This window comes from Cydia splendana, chromosome 27 (genome assembly GCF_910591565.1).
Source record: "Cydia splendana chromosome 27, ilCydSple1.2, whole genome shotgun sequence".
Taxonomy (NCBI): Eukaryota; Metazoa; Arthropoda; class Insecta; order Lepidoptera; family Tortricidae; genus Cydia; species Cydia splendana.
This window is the reverse complement of record NC_085986.1, coordinates 4,611,704-4,632,038: the sequence shown is the minus strand read 5'-3', so window position 1 is coordinate 4,632,038 and position 20,335 is coordinate 4,611,704. Positions and strand designations below refer to the sequence as shown.

Here is a 20,335-nt window from a genome sequence, read left to right as displayed (position 1 = left end):
AGGCTTTAGAGCTTTAATAAACATTACAAATAACATGTTTTTGAACATAAGACTAGCTACATAAATTATTTTTAGAAAATTATAAAAAATACATTTTATTCATATAAATAAATATAGAATAAGTATTTTTATTGTATAATTTTAAATAATTTATATTCCGAAATAGGCAATTTATGTATTCATTTATTTTTTTGGGTTTTTTCAATGTTAAATCATATTAACAATATTGTACTCTTATTATCAGTTTAAACCCGCATCTTCTTTTATCTACTGCATAACTTGGTATTTATATCATATTATAAAATTGCTGGCTTACCAGTGAGCTTAATTTTTATGATATATTACTTTTTTTTTGATAATTTGATTCATTGCATAAGTTTGTATTTTTGTTGTTTTATAAATTAACTTTAAAAATAGCTATAATGATTTAAATCCATATATATATTGTTTAATAGCTAAACATTAATATATAATCAGTGTTTTATAAGTTGCAAGACCCCTACTTGTAATGCATGTCATAAGTTACAAAATGTTAGGTATTGGGTCCGGTGACTACCCAATGGTATAATTATTAATTGCTGTAATTATATACATCAATTAATATAATATTATCAAAAAACATAAGGCCATTACGATAGTGAGCCAGTACCGTAGCCTATGGTCGCTTAAAACTTAATATATGTTGCTTGTTTAAATACTTTGTTTTAACACGACTAACATGCAATTACAGACTCTAAGTTGCACGATTTACATTATTAGATAATAAAAAATAAACATTTGTATGTTCTAAGTTCTAAGTGACCTAAATTTTGCCTACTTCAGTCAAAATGTTATTTAAAACTAACCATCCTCTAGTGTGAAAAAAATAGTCATATCTTCTTCTACATTTATAAGGTAGACATTATATAGTGTTAGAAGACATAGAGAACGTTTTTCAAACATACAGCTTAATTTCATAATGAATTATAGCAAAATAACTAGAAAAGTTTCTGAGAACCGTCATCACCATACACATGAAATCATCACCGGTCGTCATTTTTTCCCGGTGATGATGGGTATGGTATTGACGATTTGAGAGTTTCTTGTTTTTATTTCTAGAATACGAATAATAGTAGTTAATGTCTATGCTACACAATAAACTTCATGTAGTTTGCCATTCATTTCAATAATTATTTCTAATATATCATTTGTAACTTTTTTAAACCAAAGCATAACGGTGATGATGCTCTGTTGTGACAAACTACGTTTTACAAATTTGTTCGTAATATTTCTCACGATTCAATGATGTGACTTTATAGTGAAATCATTTTTGGCATTCTATATTAAAGTGAAAAATAGGGCAAGGACCTTTAGCGGTATTTCGTTGTTCATACACGGAGATAAGCTCACATTGACATTACCATGACGGTGTTGACGAATATTCGTGACAAAATTTTAAATATTTTTAAATGTACTTTCTCGGTGAAGGAATTATTGCATATTTTCCCATGTGTTAAACAACAACATGGAAAAGATATAAGTAAAAGAAAAATCGCAATCGTACGATAGGTATGCTATAATTTTCACTGCAAACAATAAGGTTCAGATTTTTCCGGTAGACGGTGATGATTTTAGACACATAAAACATTTTATATAAAAAAAACTATTAAGTTATTGGAGATGGTAATTGAAGGAACATGAAGATAATAGTTCTTAAAAACATATAAAAAAGTTGCAACTCGCACAACCTACTAGTTTTTTTTATAAAGACCGAACCATAAGTTTTCGCAGGATTTTGAAATCCACCCTGGTGCAAGATCTCACATGAAAGTTCTATTAACTTTGCGATACCTATTTGATCGGTTGGCTGAATAACCACAATAGTCTACAATGGAACAGTAGCAGTAGCACATTTGCACTAGTATAAGGAATCCTAAATACATCCTACTATTCCTACTTGGTTGTCTGTAGAGAAGGCGGAGATTAGTTCGTTGCATGGTATAATAATATACTCCGCCTGGTACTCTCTTCCCGTCTTCGTGGTTACATGACTGACACAAGCCTACATCATCATGCGACAGCGCTATATGATAATATGCTATAGCGCTATATAAAGTGGCACTGTTATTGTGACGTAGGCTTGTGTCACTCTGGGAAGAGAAAACCATGTTTTATTAGACTATGTTATTTGCAAGGATTGACGCAAATTTTTCGTAAGTGGAACACCGCAAACTTACTCGACAACGTCAACACGTAGAATTTCAGAAGAATGTTCAACTGTATATTTCCTCCTGATGACACTCCTCGGTACGGAGTGAACAATGTCAAGCGTTTTTCGACTTAAAATACGCGAGTGACCCGTTTTTAATATATTTAATATGTCGGTGTCTCACGGAAGTTTTGTTATTAAAACAACTGTATATTTATTTGTTGAACTTGAACTCATGGTTTCATGTGGCCATTGGCTGCGGAGGCCGCTTCGTATCAGGTGAGCCGTACGCATGTTCACCAACGTGGTAATAACAAAAATATTTCGTGCTCAATTCAAAAACTAGCGGACCACATATAAGGTAGATTTAGATTTATTTATTTATTTCTTTGTTTTTCTTTCATAATATGAAATTACAATATAAATTATTTTATCTACACACATGTCATTAGTGCTCTATAATGCGTTCAGAAACCGTAGGAAATTACAAGCTTTATTACAACCAATTTTACTATGAGAACTTTCTTATCTGTGGTAGTAGGAAAATTTGTACTTTAATGTACATAACGTTATAGATTTTTGTAGGTTATTATACTTGGTCAAGCAGATCTTGTCAGTAGAAAAAGGCGGCAAATTTGAAAAATGTAGGCGCGAAGGGATAGCGTCTCATAGAAAATTTGAATTTCGCGCCTTTTTCTACTGACAAGATTTGCTTGACCATCTACAGTTTAAATTTGGAACAGCAGTCAAAACTCAAGTAGGTCTCTATTCTAGTATCCATAGATATTAAAACAGTTATCGATACGAAACGTCAATTTAGTATGTTTTTTAAATATAAAGCACGATATTTGATCTCGAGTGACATGAGAATAGGGACTTCATTCTTTTGTCTAGGAATTAAAAAAAACTACGGATGTGTGACATGCGTGAAAAAAGTTTTCATTCACCGCCATTTGACGTACAGTTTATCTTTTAGTTAGTTTTAAGTATGTGTTTAGATAAAGTAGTGTATGTAACTGTACATAATTAGGCATTATGTAGCAGTCACATAAACTACTATTACACTAATCTATACGAATGTATGCCATGGGCTACATTTTATCATTGTATTAAGAAATAAATCAACTCCCATTAATAATTAAACAAACTTAAAATCACTCAGTGTAGCCCGGGCGTGAAACACAAAAATATACACACATTAGTAGCCTTCAAAAAGCGAGTACCGACAGCAGCGCAGCGCACTTCAGTGATACTCGCGCCGGTACCGTCCGCATGCTCATTTAAATAATAAATAAAGATACTGTCATAAAATTTTATGTCTGAATTTAGAAATTAGGTTTAGATTGATTTAAATGATTTACAATTTTTATTTGGTTGTAAAAATATATGACTGTTTTGTTACGCAATGGAATTAAAGAAAAAAGTAAACTTATACAAATGCATTTTTTCAAACTAGCTAAAGATATTAACTATGCAAAAGCTCATCGATATTATGCTTTCTCTCGCAGCGCATTTGTATTGCCAATCAGCGAGGGAATGCTGCCAGCATCTTTGGCACCATGCCGCGGGGGCCTTATTGAAATATATTTTAATTTAGATTAGTTTAGTTTTTAATTTGATTATCAACTAATTTATTTTAATTATATATAGATTCGTTGCTTGATGATAAATAACTAAAGATATTAAAAATTTTAACTGTTTCAAACTTAGCAAAGTAGGTACTTAAGTTTTTTATTTTTGCGAGAGCAAATTTGAGCGTAAAATATTGTCAAATAAATAAATAAAGATTTAAAAAATTAAGTACCTACCTACATGTATTAAAAAAAAAACTACATGTTGTATTAATCATTATAATATAATCTCTCGTTTTACTTTATTTGTTTTTGTTTGTTTTGTTTTGTGTTTTATTTTTATTGCAATTGCACTTATATATTACAAAAACCAAAACAACCGTTTCGCATTTTGAATGAGCATTTTTTATAGCATATTAAACATAAACTTCGTAAATGTCAAAGTCATTTGCACCAAAAAACGTTAAAGTCAAGTAAAGGTTACAAATAAAATTACTTGGTATATGCACATAAAAACTAAAAAAACCTTATCCAAGCCATGTTCTTTTTAATAATTCGTGGAAATTGTAAGTAGTTGAAATACATTGTAAAACATCTGAACAATGTCGACCTTCGATAAATCACTTTAACTTTGCTTTTTTTATTGATTTGCTTATCAAATTGAATGAAAGAATTTTTATACCGGTGACCCAACATTAGATATCAAACCCAAAATTAAAGAAGGTGGATTTCAGAAAAATAAAAAAAATATTGTATACCTACCTTTATAAAAAGAAAAACCTACTTAAAATTATAAAATAAATACATAATATTTTTTCTTATTTGCGTTGCGTTAGCAAATGATATGTTTGAAGTCGGTGCCACATAGATAATTATACTGCATATACATCGACTCTGTTACATTTGATTTATTCCCTAGAAATGCCAAAATGATATATGGATGAATGTGACCTATGCGCTACCAAAAAAGGTTAATTAGTTCCTAAAACATTTAGTAGGTCAACCTTATTTTTGTTTATTAGGCCAGCGTGCTACTTTCCCTTTACACTTTGTCCTATTTTTCATCCTCAATCCTATATTATTTAATGGCCTCCTATCCTATAGTCTGTATCTTTAGGTATTTAAATAAAAGTAAACAAAATCTACCCTCAAATGGCTCCTTAAGCAAATTGAGGGTAGATGAAAACATTACATGATCAAATAATGTTATTAAATAAAATAAAATAATAAATATTACAAAAATTTCAAATAAGACACTCTAGCCCTATAAATAATACCGAGGTACTCTAACAATGGATCTATGCAGCTTGGGTTATATCATATATGTGTGTTTATCAGAAATATTAATGTTTTTTGAGTTAAATAAAGCCCTATAGAGCTTACTGTGGGACTAGCAGGACAATTCGAGTTTTAGTTATTCGATCAATTGCCGATATGATTGATCTGTCAGTGACATCGGAAATAAATGGATTATGCAATTAGAACTCGAATTGACCTGTAGATCGGTTTTTGTTTTGTCCTATAATATTTATTAATATACGGCGTCTGCTATCCCTCCCTGGCTATGATTCCCAAAACCTACAGAACAATTGAGTCGCCCGACATGCGTAACTATATTAACTTGCCATTCATTCAATCATTCATTCTTACACTGGTTCTAACAACCGTTCATCTCTGTGTACAAGTGTAGCAACATGAAATTTCGGGTCCAGATCCTATCGGGACCGGTCCAGCCTCTATCGGACCGACAACATGCGTAACTATATTAACTAAGCATTCGTTCAATCATTCATTCTTATTCTTACACTTGGTTCTAACTAGCATTCGACTTCTCAGCAAGTGTATGAACGTGGAATTTCGGGCCCAGATGCTATCGGGACCGGTCCAGCCTACTCTATCGAACCGACATGCGTAACTATATTAACTTACCATTCGTTCAATCATTCGTTCATTCTTGTGACTATATTAACTTACCATTCGTTCATTCATTCGTTCTTACACTGGTTCTAACAAGCGTTCGACTCCTCAGCAAGTGTACGAACATGGAATTTCGGGCCCAGATCCTATCGGGACCGGTCGAGGCTCTATCGAGACATGCGTAACTATATTAACTTGCCTGTAACTTTACTAATGGTTAACTTACAGGTGCATAATAAATGTTTTCCATCGTATTTTATCGGAAACTATCGTATTTTTCATGCTACTTCAGTCAACATCAGTATACTTTTTGTACCGAGACTGACAGAAATAGGAAGACACGTTCGTACGTTTCCGAGAAAATACAAAGGAAAACAATTATGCATTACATCTCTATCAGCCGTAGGTAGTATACCGAAAGTACCGAAACATATAATATAAATAAGTACATACAAGGTGTAACAAAAATAGTGGGGAACCGTTAAGGGCATATTCGGTATCGTGTTCTGATTAGGAAAAAATTGAAAAAAACATTTCTGACGTAAAAAAATATTGTTCTGTGTAGGTATTGTTTAAAAAATATTATTTCGCGTCACAAGAATATTTCTTCTACTTTTTCCGAATCAGAACACAATACCGAATATGCACTTAAACGGTTCCTGTCACCTGCAATAATATATGGCTGCTATTTAACTGATCACCAGATTTAGTAAAATTTAATACCAAAAAAATCTATTTTACCACCCTAAAATCATGAATGATCACCAAAATTATAACACCATTTTAATGTGAAATGATTACCAATTTTATTACATTTTACTATCCTTTTAAAGGAAATGACACCAAAATAATCATTATTAACCCAAAAATAGTCAATGATTACCAAATTTCAATCCCCATTTTAATGTGAAATGATAACCAAATTTTTACATCTTGCTATCCTATTAAAGAAAATGACACCAAAATAATCATTGTAAACCCAAAAATAGTAAATGACAACCAAAATTAGAACTCCATTTTAATGTAAAATGATAACCAAATTTTTAAATCTTGCTATCCTATTAAAGCAAATGGCTCCAAAATAATCATTGTAAACGCAAAAATAGTAAATGATCACAAAATTGTAACCACATTTTAATTAAAAATGTGCAATCATTTAATATATCGTTATCCTATTAAATTAATTAATCCACTTCGTCACCTTTTTCTAGTAGCATTTTATTTCTGTAACAGTCGCAGTTCTAACCTAACCTAACCCACTTTTCTAGTAGCATTTTGTTTCTGTAAGGGTCGCAGTTCAAACCTAACCCAACCCACTTTTCTAGTAGCATTTCTTTTCTGCAAGGGTCGCAGTTCAAACCTAACCTAACCCACTTTTCTAGTAGCATTTCGTTTCTGTATGGGTCGCAGTTCAAACCTAACCTAACCCACTTTTCTAGTAGCATTTCTTTTCTGTGAGGGTCGCAGTTCAAACCTAACCTAACCCACTTTTCTAGTAGCGTTTCGTATCTGTATGGGTAGCAGTTGAAACTTAACCTAACCTACTTTTCTAGTACCATTTCGTTTCTGTAAGGGTCGCAGTGCTAACCTAACCTAACCCACTTAACTGATAGCAGTTTAACTTACTATTCTAGTAGCATAACGAAATGCTACTAGAAAAGTAGATTAGGTTAGGTAGGTATGCGGTGCGGGCTACGGGGGGTTGAGCGGGAGGGGCTAGTAATTTTGGCATCAGTTTACTTTATTTGGTAATATGTATACATTTTTTGGTAATCATAGTGGTTTATTTAGGTGAAAATATCGCATTAATTTGGTCTTCAAGATTTGGTGATCATTAATGATTTTTGGTGATCATTCAATATATTTGGTATTTGAATACAATTTGAAGTGCAGTCGTAATTAAAGTGGTGGTACTTTTGTATTTTTAGGCCTTATTTTTTTGGTGTTCAGTAATTTTTTTTGGTAAGCATGATTTTTTTATTTAGGGTACCAAAGTATTTTTTGGTGGTCATTATATTTGTAGCCATAATATATTACACAACGAAGGCCGCAAGAATATCTCACTTGATCTTATTTGTAGAGCCATATGAGCGTGTCACATATTCAGCCTTCGAAGAGTAACATATTATTGCGGGTGACTGTCCTTCCTAAAAGACGCATAGACTGCGTATCTCAAACTCCGAATTCCTTTTCGCAAAAACCTACACAAAGTAACTAATGACTCAGGAATCCCTTTGTATTACATGGAGTATTCCTTCTGAGAAGACGCCTTTTATTATTTTTTAATTGATGGCAGTTTTAGTCGGTTTTGGAATTTTAATTCCTTCTTGTTTGGATGTGTTTCGGTTTTTAATGCATAGTTTTGGTAGGTTAGAATAGTTTTGCGTTGCTGGATGTTTAGATTAAACTTGTGAGGTGGTCGAATTTTTGAAAAAAAAACTACAAGTTGGGAAACAAATGTATAAATTTCCTGATAAGTTAGCGGTAAACATAAGCAATGCCAATTCAATCCATACCAATTCATTTAAGATTTACTCGTACCAGCCGCCAAAAAGCCTCCCAAAATCCTTTATTCTTTTTGTATATAACAATTTATTGCAACGAAAACTAGTACCAGACAGATATTTGTTACATTAATATTTATGCCAAGTTTCATGTTATTAAAACATGTTGTTTTAAAATGAGAGCTTAATTTCAATTGTATGCCTAAAAGCTAGCTAAAAACAACCTGTATATTACACAAATAATAATTTCTTATGATTGGTTTCTTAATTTATAGGTTAATTTAATTTTTGTACTGTATATTTAGGTACATATTAATTTATTTAATAAAAAAAAGTATTTTAATTTTAAGTTGTGAAAATGTAATAAAAAAACAATAGATAATATTTGCTTACAATATTCAATATAATACTTGTATTTAATACATATTTAAATGTTTTAATTAAATTAAACGCAAATTTTAAATAAATAAAGATCACGTGGCTTAAAAACGGAATGATATAACGGCATTTCATATCATCAAGGTTTTAATGTCCGATTCCGTTTTACAAATTAAAGTAAACACATTAAGATGGCAATCGTCTTTTTCCAGTCGGTAAATGAAGAGGTAAAATTAATAAGCACGCAGTAAAATTAATACCGATTTGCATTTACGGCCGTTTTAATTCTGTCGCCGGCGTGTTGCGTCTTTGGTGTAAAAGTTATTATGCAGGCTTGTTTTATGTATGATTATAGAGATTAAGATGACTCATATTACACAGGTAAGCACGGCTACCATGAGTTGGCATTTGATATTAACCCTATACTCTGTATCTTTAGGTATTTAAATAAAAGTAAACAAAATCTACCCTCAAATGGCTCGTTAAGCCAGTTGAGGGTAGATGAAAACATTACATAATCAAATAATGTAGGTTACAGTCAGGTCGTTCAGTGACAGATCCAGGTGGTTTTGTATTTGGTTGGTTAACCAATAAATGTTATAACTACCCGAAAATGTACAAATTATTTGTTTACTTTTATTTAAGTACCTAAAGATACAGAGTATAATCAGATCCGATACGGAGTTGTTCAGATAATATTTGTGTAAGATGATCCCTGACAAAGAAAAAGGCAAATATTTAATATATCTAAGCGCTAAGTGAGCCATACCTTACTTCATTTAAGGAATAAATCACTAAAATGAGCTATGCTCAAAACAGACATGTTTCATACCAACGTATCATATTATTAGTAGATAGCACAGACATGTAAAAAAGAAAGACTAACAATTTACAGACATCACAGCGTTAATAATTATCAGTATACATGTGCTAAGCTTCCTAATTATTTTGAGGTGTGTTTTCGAATTTCAACAAACATTCGTGTAGCATTTTTAGGGTTCCGTACCCAAAAGGTAAAACGGGACCCTATTACTAAGACTTCGCTGTCCGTCCGTCCGTCCGTCCGTCCGTCCGTCTGTCACCAGGCTGTATCTCACGAACCGTGATAGCTAGACAGTTGAAATTTTCACAGATGATGTATTTCTGTTGCCGCTATAACAACAAATACTAAAAACAGAATAAAATAAAGATTTAAATGGGGCTCCCATACAACAAACGTGATTTTTGACCAAAGTTAAGCAACGTCGGGCGTGGTCAGTACTTGGATGGGTGACCGTTTTTTTTTTGCATTTTTTTTCCGTTTTTTTTTCATTATGGTACGGAACCCTTCGTGCGCGAGTCCGACTCGCACTTGCCCGGTTTTTTTTCCTTAATATGGCATAAGAAAGGAGTGCAATATACTTGCAAAGATTACGTGTCAAAACGCTTTTGTGGCGTATCCAAATTTGTTTTATGATTAATTATGACTGAGTGGGCGAAGTGTCTCCGTTTCAGCTTGGACAAATGCAAAAGTACTTTCAAATTTCTGTCTGTCCGACTGTTCTGCTCTACAGGTTTAATTTCTTAACCGATTATCGTGAAATTTTGTGAGTAAATTAGATATGTATTATAATTTTTTATAATGGGGGAGCCATGGAGATTCACGCGGTCTACAGCTCACAGAGCCACTAGTTCTTTTTTCATGGGACGGTTTGAAATGACTAGAACGGGTTCAAGCGTTCGACACTTTACTTTTATATATAAATCATCACGTGATCACCGATGATCCGTCATAGTAAACGAAATGCCAGAAGCCTAGGTCCGGACCCTGTTAACGTAAGTCATCCTAAGAGCTTATTTAGACGGCGCGCGAACTCGCATGCTATTAGTTACATTGCGGACTGTTGGTTACGTCCAATTCAACCGACCGATCAAAATACGCAATGTAATGAAACTCGCATGCGAGTTCTCGCACCGTTTAATTTAAATGAGCCCTAACGGCTCGGCCACGACATCGAGCGACTTGCGACGGCGGGAGCGATAACCATAAGTTGGAGCGTGACACAGCGATCGGACCTTTCGCTCCAACCTATGGTTATCCCTCCCGCCGTCGCAAGTCGCTCGATGTCGTGGCCGAGCCGTAACAGTCTTTATTTATTATATGTCTCTAACAGATAGGAACTGGTTAAGGCAATAAATACAAGACGTTTGAATTTGTCCGTCTGTCAGATTTATCTGCGTCTGTTTCCGCGCCATATATTCTGTTTACATACATACATTTTGTATGAGTCGTTAGAAAACCGTTTGTTAAGTTAAGACTTTACACAATGGGTAAGTAATATGTTTTGATACTTATGAAGACATTTATGCCCATGATTTTTTATACACGGTGTGGCCTGTAACACGAGCAAAGAATTAAAACATAGATTGTACTCCTCAAACGGTGACACTTTTGTTCAACAACTTTTAAAAATTATGCAGTATTTAGACTCCCTATTTTTCATACAAAATAAATATTATCTTCAATGGACGCCATTGCCACGCCATATTATTGTGATTGACGTTGCTTGTCACGCCTTAAACATAACAAAATTCGCAATACATTGCGTCTTAGAATAAACTTTAAAGTGTAATAAAAATCAAACCACAAGTTATTTTTAAAAGTAGCTGAACAAATGTTGGTCAGTATGGGGAGTACAGCCTACAGTTTAATTTTTTTACAGAAAGTTGTAGTTACTTTAAGTTGAATTTTCTCTGAGTATTGCTAATTTATTAGTTTTATTATGTACTAGCGACCTGTCCCGGCTTCGCACGGTCTAACAAAGTATGCACCTAAAACTTCCTAAAAAAAAATGGTTGTCGGTTGTAAAGTCGGTTTACGGACGATAATTTTGCGTGATAACGTCATAAGAAAACATTACCATTACATTACGTAACCTTACCATGGAGATCTGTCCATAACGTTACCATGGAGATCTTTCCACAACGTGACACTTTTTCGTGCATGCTACCGGTGTTCATCAATGTATGTCGTTATCACGTCTATATAGCTATTGATAGGTGAAAACCGCATGAAAATCCGTTCAGTAGTTTTTGAGTTTATCGCAAACATACAAACACATAAACAGACAGACGCGGCGGATGACTTTGTTTTATATGGTGTAGTGATTTTACGCTTTTAATTTTGACTGTATAATTAAAACTAATACCTACCTACTTACATTAGTTATTTCATATAAAAAAAGTGTTTTAACATAAATCTGCGATCAATAGTTTGTCTAAAACATATAAATCTTAGTTAAATAATGCATGAACCGGCCCGACCACTTTGCCTCGTGATAATTTAGTGTTAAGGTTAGAGTGATTTTTGCAGAATGATGAAGATTATAATGTTTTGTGTGAAAAAGGAATCTATATAATACTAGATGACCCGGCAACTTTATTTGCACTTTTTTAATTTTTTCTTTCATAAGAAGCTTCTCCTGACAAAACAAAACAACAAACAAAGAAATAGCGAAAATGTTCCACCCGTTCACGCGTGATGCCGTGACCAAGGGCAATATTTTTATATATGTATACAGGGTGGCCAAAAAATAAGTGCATTCCCGTTGCTAGGGAGGTTTTTGGATTACACTGAGCAACTTTTACTATGAGACCAACCACGAAATCCAGAAAAAAAAAAATTTGACTGTTTCATACATTTTGTCTGGTCTATTTTCTATGGGAGGGGAAATTTTTAGATAGATAGATTGTCTTATTCATAGTGACGGAAGTAGTGTCACCAAATGTATGGGACGTGCAAATTTTGGTATCGGATGAATTCACTTGGCACAGATGTAGTATACGTAAAGCTAAACCAATCCAGCCCGGTAGCCATCCGCCACACCCTGGTGGGTAGGCAGGGGGGCATCCAAAGTTACACGCCGCATATCGGCTTCTATTTACCTACCACCTCGAGTTTGGTATCAATTCCAGATAAAGCGGGCATGAGGAATTCATTTTTGAGACCTTTGATGTACAGTTTAATAGAAAAAAATAAAAATATTGACGAATAAATCAAAACCGGTGTGCTATATTCAACTATTGCTATTATCAGCCGAAACTAGAAATGCTAGAAAGTTGAAATTTGCACACCAGGTTACATTTATAATGTGTACAAGAGATAAGAAGAGATTTTAAAAATCCAACCCCTAAGGGGGTTAAAAAGGGGATGAAAGTTTGTATTGGGTTCATGTTTTATTATAAGCTAAGTTAAAAGATGTTAAAAGTGTAAAGATGTATGTATAAGTTTGAAATTGAATGAATGAAGTATTAAAATACAAGAAAACTAATTTCAGCGTTTTTGAAAATTCATCCCCTAAGGTGGCGAAATAGGGGTTGAAAATTTGTATGGAGATCAAAAAATTTTTCGAGTGTGGGGCTTGAAACTTTTTATATGTGCATATTACTAGAATACAAGAAAAGTAATTTCAGCGTTTTTAAAAATTCATCCTCTAACGTGGTTAAAAAGGAGTTGATCCATTACAAATTACTTTGACTGCCCCCCTGCCTACCTGCCAGGGGGTGGCGGATGTCTACCGGGCTCAAATAGCTTAGCTTTACGTATATGACATCTGTGCTAAGTGAATTAATCCGATACCAAAATTTGCACCTTATGACACTACTTCCCTCAGTATTCATGAAATAAAACTATTTAGACGGATTATATCGCGTATTATGAATTTAAAATATATCCCGATCCCTTTACAGCGTTCGTGGTCAACGGGGTGACTGAGGATTTTTTTTTAATTTGACAGAGCTGTAGAAGGTATCTATAGTTTTAGGATTTTATTTTTGTGCATTTTCGCACCTTGATGGCAATGAATACAGGTAGATACTATAACAACTGTTTCTGCGGCGTATTGATGATAATTTTAGCAAACGTTAGCGTTTGTGTATCAAAGCTAAGGGTGAATATTTTATGATAATATGATTTTTTCAGATAAATGATTGTAGTTTTAATTTTTATAATTTTTTGTAAAAGATGTGTAAGAAAAAAAAAACTTTTTTTTGTCAACGCGGTTTGGGACATCCTATATAAAAACCGTTTGTTAAAAGCTGCTAAAATTCACATATTATTGTCAATATGACTAGTTAGGTTAAATACGAATTGGCATAAAAATTATATTTATGTACTTATGCTAGTATTCATTTTATATATTTTATACTACAATGTTATTCATGTATTTTATTTATTTATGGATGTTTTACTAATTTGTCCCATTTTCGAAGAAACATTTTTTCACTATTCATGTAAAAATACAAATAATCAGTTCCGGTCACCACCAAAATCGTGTCTATTCGCCACCCACCAAAAACCAAAAGGTCATCTGATTTTCTCACCGACCAGGCGTCACATCGCGTCATATCGTGAGCCGAAGCGTCACCGGGTCACGAAACCATTTGTGACACAAAAGACACTCTGACACGAAAAGAAAGACACGATTTCCGTTTTTTCTGCGTTACGTACCTTTGCCTTTTGACCGCGCCGAAATCGTGATTATCGATTAGTCGAGTTATGTACTTGTTTTTTTAGCTCGTTGATATTTAACTATAAGTCAGGGTGCCTAGCCAAGATGTCAATCGCTTACGTTACGATAACGAAACGTTCTGTGTCTCTCTATCAATCTTTAATATTATTGCGACAGTGACAGTTGCGTTTCGTACGCTACCGACCAACTACCGACCGTTAACGATCGGCACGTTGGCTATGCACCCAGGGGCTTTATTCAGAGCGTGGTAACAACATGAATCCGATTCTGTGACATAAAGGTGACATTCGGATGTCAACTGCGTTACTTATGGATAATGGAGGTAGGTAAGGAATACAATCTCCATGTATCAAAAAGTGTCCTTCAAAAGGTGTAGGTGGTAGTTTCATACCAGAAACTCTTACCAAAAACTGAGTCAGACGGTTTTGTATTTGGTAGGTTAACCAGTAAATGTTATAACTACCCGAAAATTTACAAATTGTTTGTTTACTTTTATTTAAATAGGTACCTAAACTGAAAATCGTAATTAAAGTCCAAAAAAAGTAAGACAATGTTGCCACTTTTTACTAGCGCGTCTTGTATTTATGTAAAAATAAGTAAATAAAAGTACTGTTGTAAATCGTAGGAGTAAAATTACCTATAAATAAATTATCTTAGCGTGTTCATTTATAAAAAGGAATTTACTATTTTACAAACAAATTATTGCAGTGGCAACATTGTCTTACTTTTTTTGGAATTTAATTACGATTTCCAGTTTAAAGATACAGACTAGGTATAGCCAAAAAGAATAGATAGTATAGAGGGGTCCTGTCATTGTAAATTTTGTAGTCACTGTAAATTTACTGCCATCTATCGACACACGACTAAAACTCAAAATGAAAACGTATAAAGTTATCAAAAAATGTATATATATGGATAAATGATTTTATTATTTTTATATCATTTTGATGCATGGTCATTCACTGATATCTATGTGTTAAAATTGTTAAATATGAAACGGTGTCGTCACGCCATCTAGCCGAGGATAGGCTAAAGGTGTGTGCGCCATCTATTCGAGAATGACTTTTACTTGAATTCCGAGGCACGTTTTTTCCTTAGACTTTATTCGTCTTATACGAAGTTACATATGTCTTTGGTATAGCCAAGTATAGCTACTTTATTTGTCCCATACCCGCCAGGGCGGCGCCACTGACACGCAACAAAGCAATAGATATCAATGCCAGTACAAAATATTATGTCAATCGTAAAATATAAATCAATGTGCTTTGCCGATTTAGAATCATTGCATTATTGTACGAGTTACAGTTACGAAACGTCTGCGAATGTGAGCAACGGCTCAACTAGATGACTGTACAAGGAATGCAGTTTCGGTCTGGACTGTACAGTCTTACAAACTTTACACTGCACAAACTTAAGCCACCTCAATGATTTTTTCACCTGAATGAAAATAGTCAGAATGATTATTTAGTAACCCCGTTATTTTTTTGTTATTAGTTATTATGTACCTACCAGGAGTGTTCCATAAGTTTGTTCCATTATTTTTCGGACAACAGCAGAAACATGGTATAATAATATACTCCGCCTGGTACTCCATTCCCGTCTTTTCTAGGTCACCTAACTGACACGGGCCTACGTCATCATGCGACAGCGCTATATGATAATATGCGATAGCGCTATATATAGCGGCCATGTTGTTGTGACGTAGGCCCGTGTCACTCTGGGAATGGAAGACCATGTTTTATTAGACTATGAGCAGAAATATGTAGAATATTTATATAGCTACCTACCCCGTTTTTTCTGTCTTCTTGTCTACCTATTATGTAAGTATTTACTTCGTTTTAGTCGAATCGAAAACTACTACGATTTTTTTACGATTAAAACGTTAATATTTGGTGACAACTAGAATACTGTAAACGGAATTCGGAGCGTGTCAAAATAATCTAGAGACACATAAATTTAGACCAAGAAAAGTCTGCATCAGCGATGTTGATAGCCCACGCAGTGTAAGTGTTATTTTAAACGTCAAACTTCCATGAAGTTTAATGACGTATAAATAACACTTGCACTGCGTGGGCTATCAAAATCGCTGCAGAGTTTTCTTGGTCTAACTCTATACATACTCCCTAAAACATTATATTCCTCTCCCTCTTTCCAGTCGGCTAAAACTTTAACACATTTTGCTGCCGATTCTTTTTCCACTGCTTTAAATTTTCACGATTTTTACTTACAATTTTTTTCTTCTCCAACACCACGGGGACAACGCCATCCTCGAAACGTCGGAGGTAAGTATTAAAATTTAAATACGCGATTAACTCCCGTTGTACGACTTTTTTCCCGTTAGATTTGGATAAAATTTGGCTAGTTTGAAGAGCTCTGGGTGGAATCAATACGAAATTCATATTAATTTCCGTTGAGTTACGTAAAAACCTTTTCGGTAATAAGTTTTGGTAACTCAGCGGAAGATATAAATATAAGATATTCAGGACATACGATAAAATTACGCTCATATTGTAGAGAATAGGGAACTTTATCTAATCACCAAATTTATCAAAAAATGCAACAACAAAATAACAATCGGTCCTAAAACATTCCTTTCCTTTCTCCAGTCGGCTAAAACTAGAATACATACAAATAACACGCGTCGTTAATACATTACCCCCCTAATTCCTTTATTTTTTGCTACCAAAAGGTTATCTGGAAGACATCGTTGATTGAAGCGATAAGCCCGTCTGGCATGTGGGCCCTCAGGCCTCAGGTAATATTCCGGTATGCGTGGAATGCTATTCCTGTGCCCAAACGCAAAGGACATTAGACTAATATATTATTTTATTTTTACTATTTCAACTAAATGCTTGTTAGGGTCCGTCTAACCTAACTTTGCAGTGACATGAATAGAACAGAGGGAGTGGCATTATAAACGTCATAGAAATATGATATTAATCATGAAATTGCCACACTTTGTTGGACTCTAGTTATTGTTTTATTTTGACATGGTAATATTACGTAAATGTGCATGACGACTTTTGCTTGATTGCTGTTTGTGACTTGTTTTGTTTAATATGTATTTTTATGTACCTACCTTTACCATTTTGCATGTAGGTACATGTACCCTTTATCCCATCAGAATCAGAACTTTACTTTGGTATACCAAAGTAAAGTTCTGATTCTGATTTTGAAATCCTTTAACCTTCTATGGCGGTGGCGGACATATGGGCTGGAATTATCAGAAATTCAGCGCCGGAATTTATAAAAGGAATAAATTCAGATTTTGTTTTGTCACCTGATTTTTTCATACAAAAAAAAATATTCTTTGAATATGTATACCTAATGTAATATTAAATCTAAAGACTATACTAGGTAAAACTTACCTTATTTAAAACGTACTGTACTTCCCTGTATACGTGCAGCCTATGGAGGTTCTATACGCAGCGGGCCTACGGGGCCCTCCGGATCCAATACAACAACGCGTTCCGGGTATTGATGGGGCTGCCTCGTTTCTGCAGCGCATCAGGGATGTTCGCAGAAGCACGCGTGGACTGCTTTTATGCGACTATGCGCAAACGATGCACATCCCTGGTGCGCCGGGTGCGGGCCAGCCCCAACCCTATCCTGTGTGTGATAGCGGACAGACTTGACTGCCCGTATATGAGACACTGCTGCGAAATGCATGTTTCCAGCAGTGTATATATATTGTAATAGTTAATTAGGTACTAACATTAGGAACGTAAGTCTACTAACAAATCTAGGTATGAGTCCATAGTTGCTCGAAATAAATATTTTTCATTTCATTTCATATACATACTTGTATTGTAGTAATCATTTAATGTACCTAATGTAATCATGTAATTGTTCACCTACCCAGGTATTAGCTGTTGAGTTTATACATGTATGTAGATGTTACTGTGTATGTATTTTATATGTCGCTACATGATGTTACTATTAACTTTTGTATTAACTGGTTGGCCAAAAAATAAGTTGTAATTTTTTTTTACTGCGCTATATTGGTGATAATTTTAACACTGTTTTGGGTTTGTGTATTAAACCATTTTAACCTAAAGGAGAATATTTAGTAGACAATAAGTTTTATTTTAGTTAAATTATTCTAATGTTTAATGACATTATGTTAAAACGTGTAAAGTAAGAAAAATATTCACCTTTTATTCATCTTTTAACTCTAGATACTTGTCGGCATTCCATGAACATATTCATAATTAATTAATTGAATATTAACATAAATATATTATTATGAACATTTTTTTAAATTACCTTTATTTATTTACCTATTTTGACTGCAGTTTTTTAACTTTTTTTTTTTCCATCATTTTTGTTTTTCTCTACTCAAAGGTTAGCAACCCCAAAAGCGTTAGTATCCCTTGTTCAACAAAACCTAGTTATCAACTTATGATATTGTTTCAAAACTTGTTTTCCATTACCTACCTTTTCTAACGGAAATATACCATTACACACATAATCACGACAAAATGACAAATTACCTAAAGAATCCTCTTAAATACAAAAAATTACATGTCGTCAATATTTCTACCAATCAATATAAAGTACCAACCTTAAAAGGAATTCCTGAACACACAACACAGACACTTCAAGTCACAAATATTCACAAAAAAAACAATCGAAAAATAAACCCACAAAATTGGTTCAACTTTAACGACCGTCGCCTTCGACTCTCAGTCCGAGACTGACTTTTCTCAGAACAACCACTCGAATAAGAAATATATCCCTCCTTATCTCCCCCTCGGATTCTTTCCCGTTAAAACGGGACAGGTATAATGGCATGCATTGGAAGTCTCGTTGGACTTTTTTCCAATGATTTCTTTGAAAGATCGAGGATCTATATGATGTATAGATCTTTATGGCCGTGAGTTATGGCCCGGCGCTCATTGATACCGAGTCTATGAAATTATAGTGTTTGGATATGGTCCACGGTTGTGGGTGGTTTGTTCAACTGAATCTACTCGTATTTAATTAATTGAGATGTTCCGATTAATTGATTGATTAATCATGCTTTTTAATTGATTGAATAATTGAATAGGCAAACCGGTGTAGTGCAATATGCGACATGATTTATAAGCATGTTTTTTATCGGTGTAGCGTACCTACTGTAGAAGAAAATAATATAGAATGAAAAAAAACAACAACACCACAAACAACAGGCGGTTTTATCGCTGAAAAGCGATTTCTTCCTGAGAACTTTTACTTATATTTAAGTTTTTGGTATTTTGCAGCCTCGGCTGGATAGATCTTAGATTAGTCTTAAGGATGACTCACGCTGGACCGGGCCAGGGCCGGGCTGGAGCTACCCGCGCTTCGTTTTCTATGGAAAGCACCACGTGATCACCGGTCAGCCGTCATAGAAAATGACAAGTCGGACGACTCGGCCAGGGCCCGGCTCGGTCTAGCGTGAGTCATCCTTTAGTTGTGAGTAGGTACATTTTTTTCGGTTATTTCCATACAACTGAGGTATTTTTCTCAGTGATTAGCACCAAAATTTTGTTTTTGTTCAGTACTAATAAAAATACCTAGATAAATATGGAGTGGACTACGGTGAACTCCGACGTATGGTTATTATTAGAGATGCCCCGAATAGTGAATTTGGCCGAATACTGAATACCGAATATTCGGCCCCTCGCTCGGCCGAATACCGAATATTCGGCGACCGAATATTCGGCATGACATGCCGCATGTCACAATTATTATGAAAATAGTTCGCTAACAAAGCACAACGTTTGCTAAGATTTATATTTTTATGTTGAGCAGAATTAATTAATGTAGTTAGAGTCAATCAAATCAGACCCATGATAAAAATAAAATATTTTGTAATAAACAAATGCTCAAAAACGTGTCTTCGTATAGCTACTTTCCAAGAATACATTTTAAATATTAAATATTAAATATACCTACCTAGGTTTTTGGTTATTTTTTTTTGTAAATTTTCTTTTTCGGTAGGTACAACAGATATTCGGTATTCGGCCGATTGTTGCCTACTATTCGAATATTCGGGAAAGTGGCCGAATAGGCCGAATACCGAATAGTTGCCGAATATTCGTGGCATCTCTAGTTAATATGGCATTGCTGTAAGTATGTACGTATATTTATATGTACCTACCTATGTACTTATTTTATTACGTACGATCTAGATGAATGGGGTGTCAATCGATTCGTTTTATGGTTATATCAAGTTATATGCTAAAACCAGGTGACAGACTGCATTTTTAACCGACTTCTGAAAAAGAAGAGAATTCTATAATA

General features: G+C 34.1%; 1 protein-coding gene across 1 annotated transcript in view; it reads right to left on the bottom strand.

Annotated features, from left to right (window-relative positions):
• LOC134803727 (extracellular serine/threonine protein kinase four-jointed) overlaps positions 1-18,876 on the bottom strand; it is a 37,254-nt gene extending 18,378 nt beyond the window's left edge. The window contains exon 1 of the mRNA XM_063776541.1: positions 18,633-18,876. The gene's annotated coding sequence lies outside the window, so the exon portion shown is untranslated. The remainder of the gene's footprint in view (positions 1-18,632) is intronic.
• Between the last annotated feature and the right edge of the window lie 1,459 nt (positions 18,877-20,335).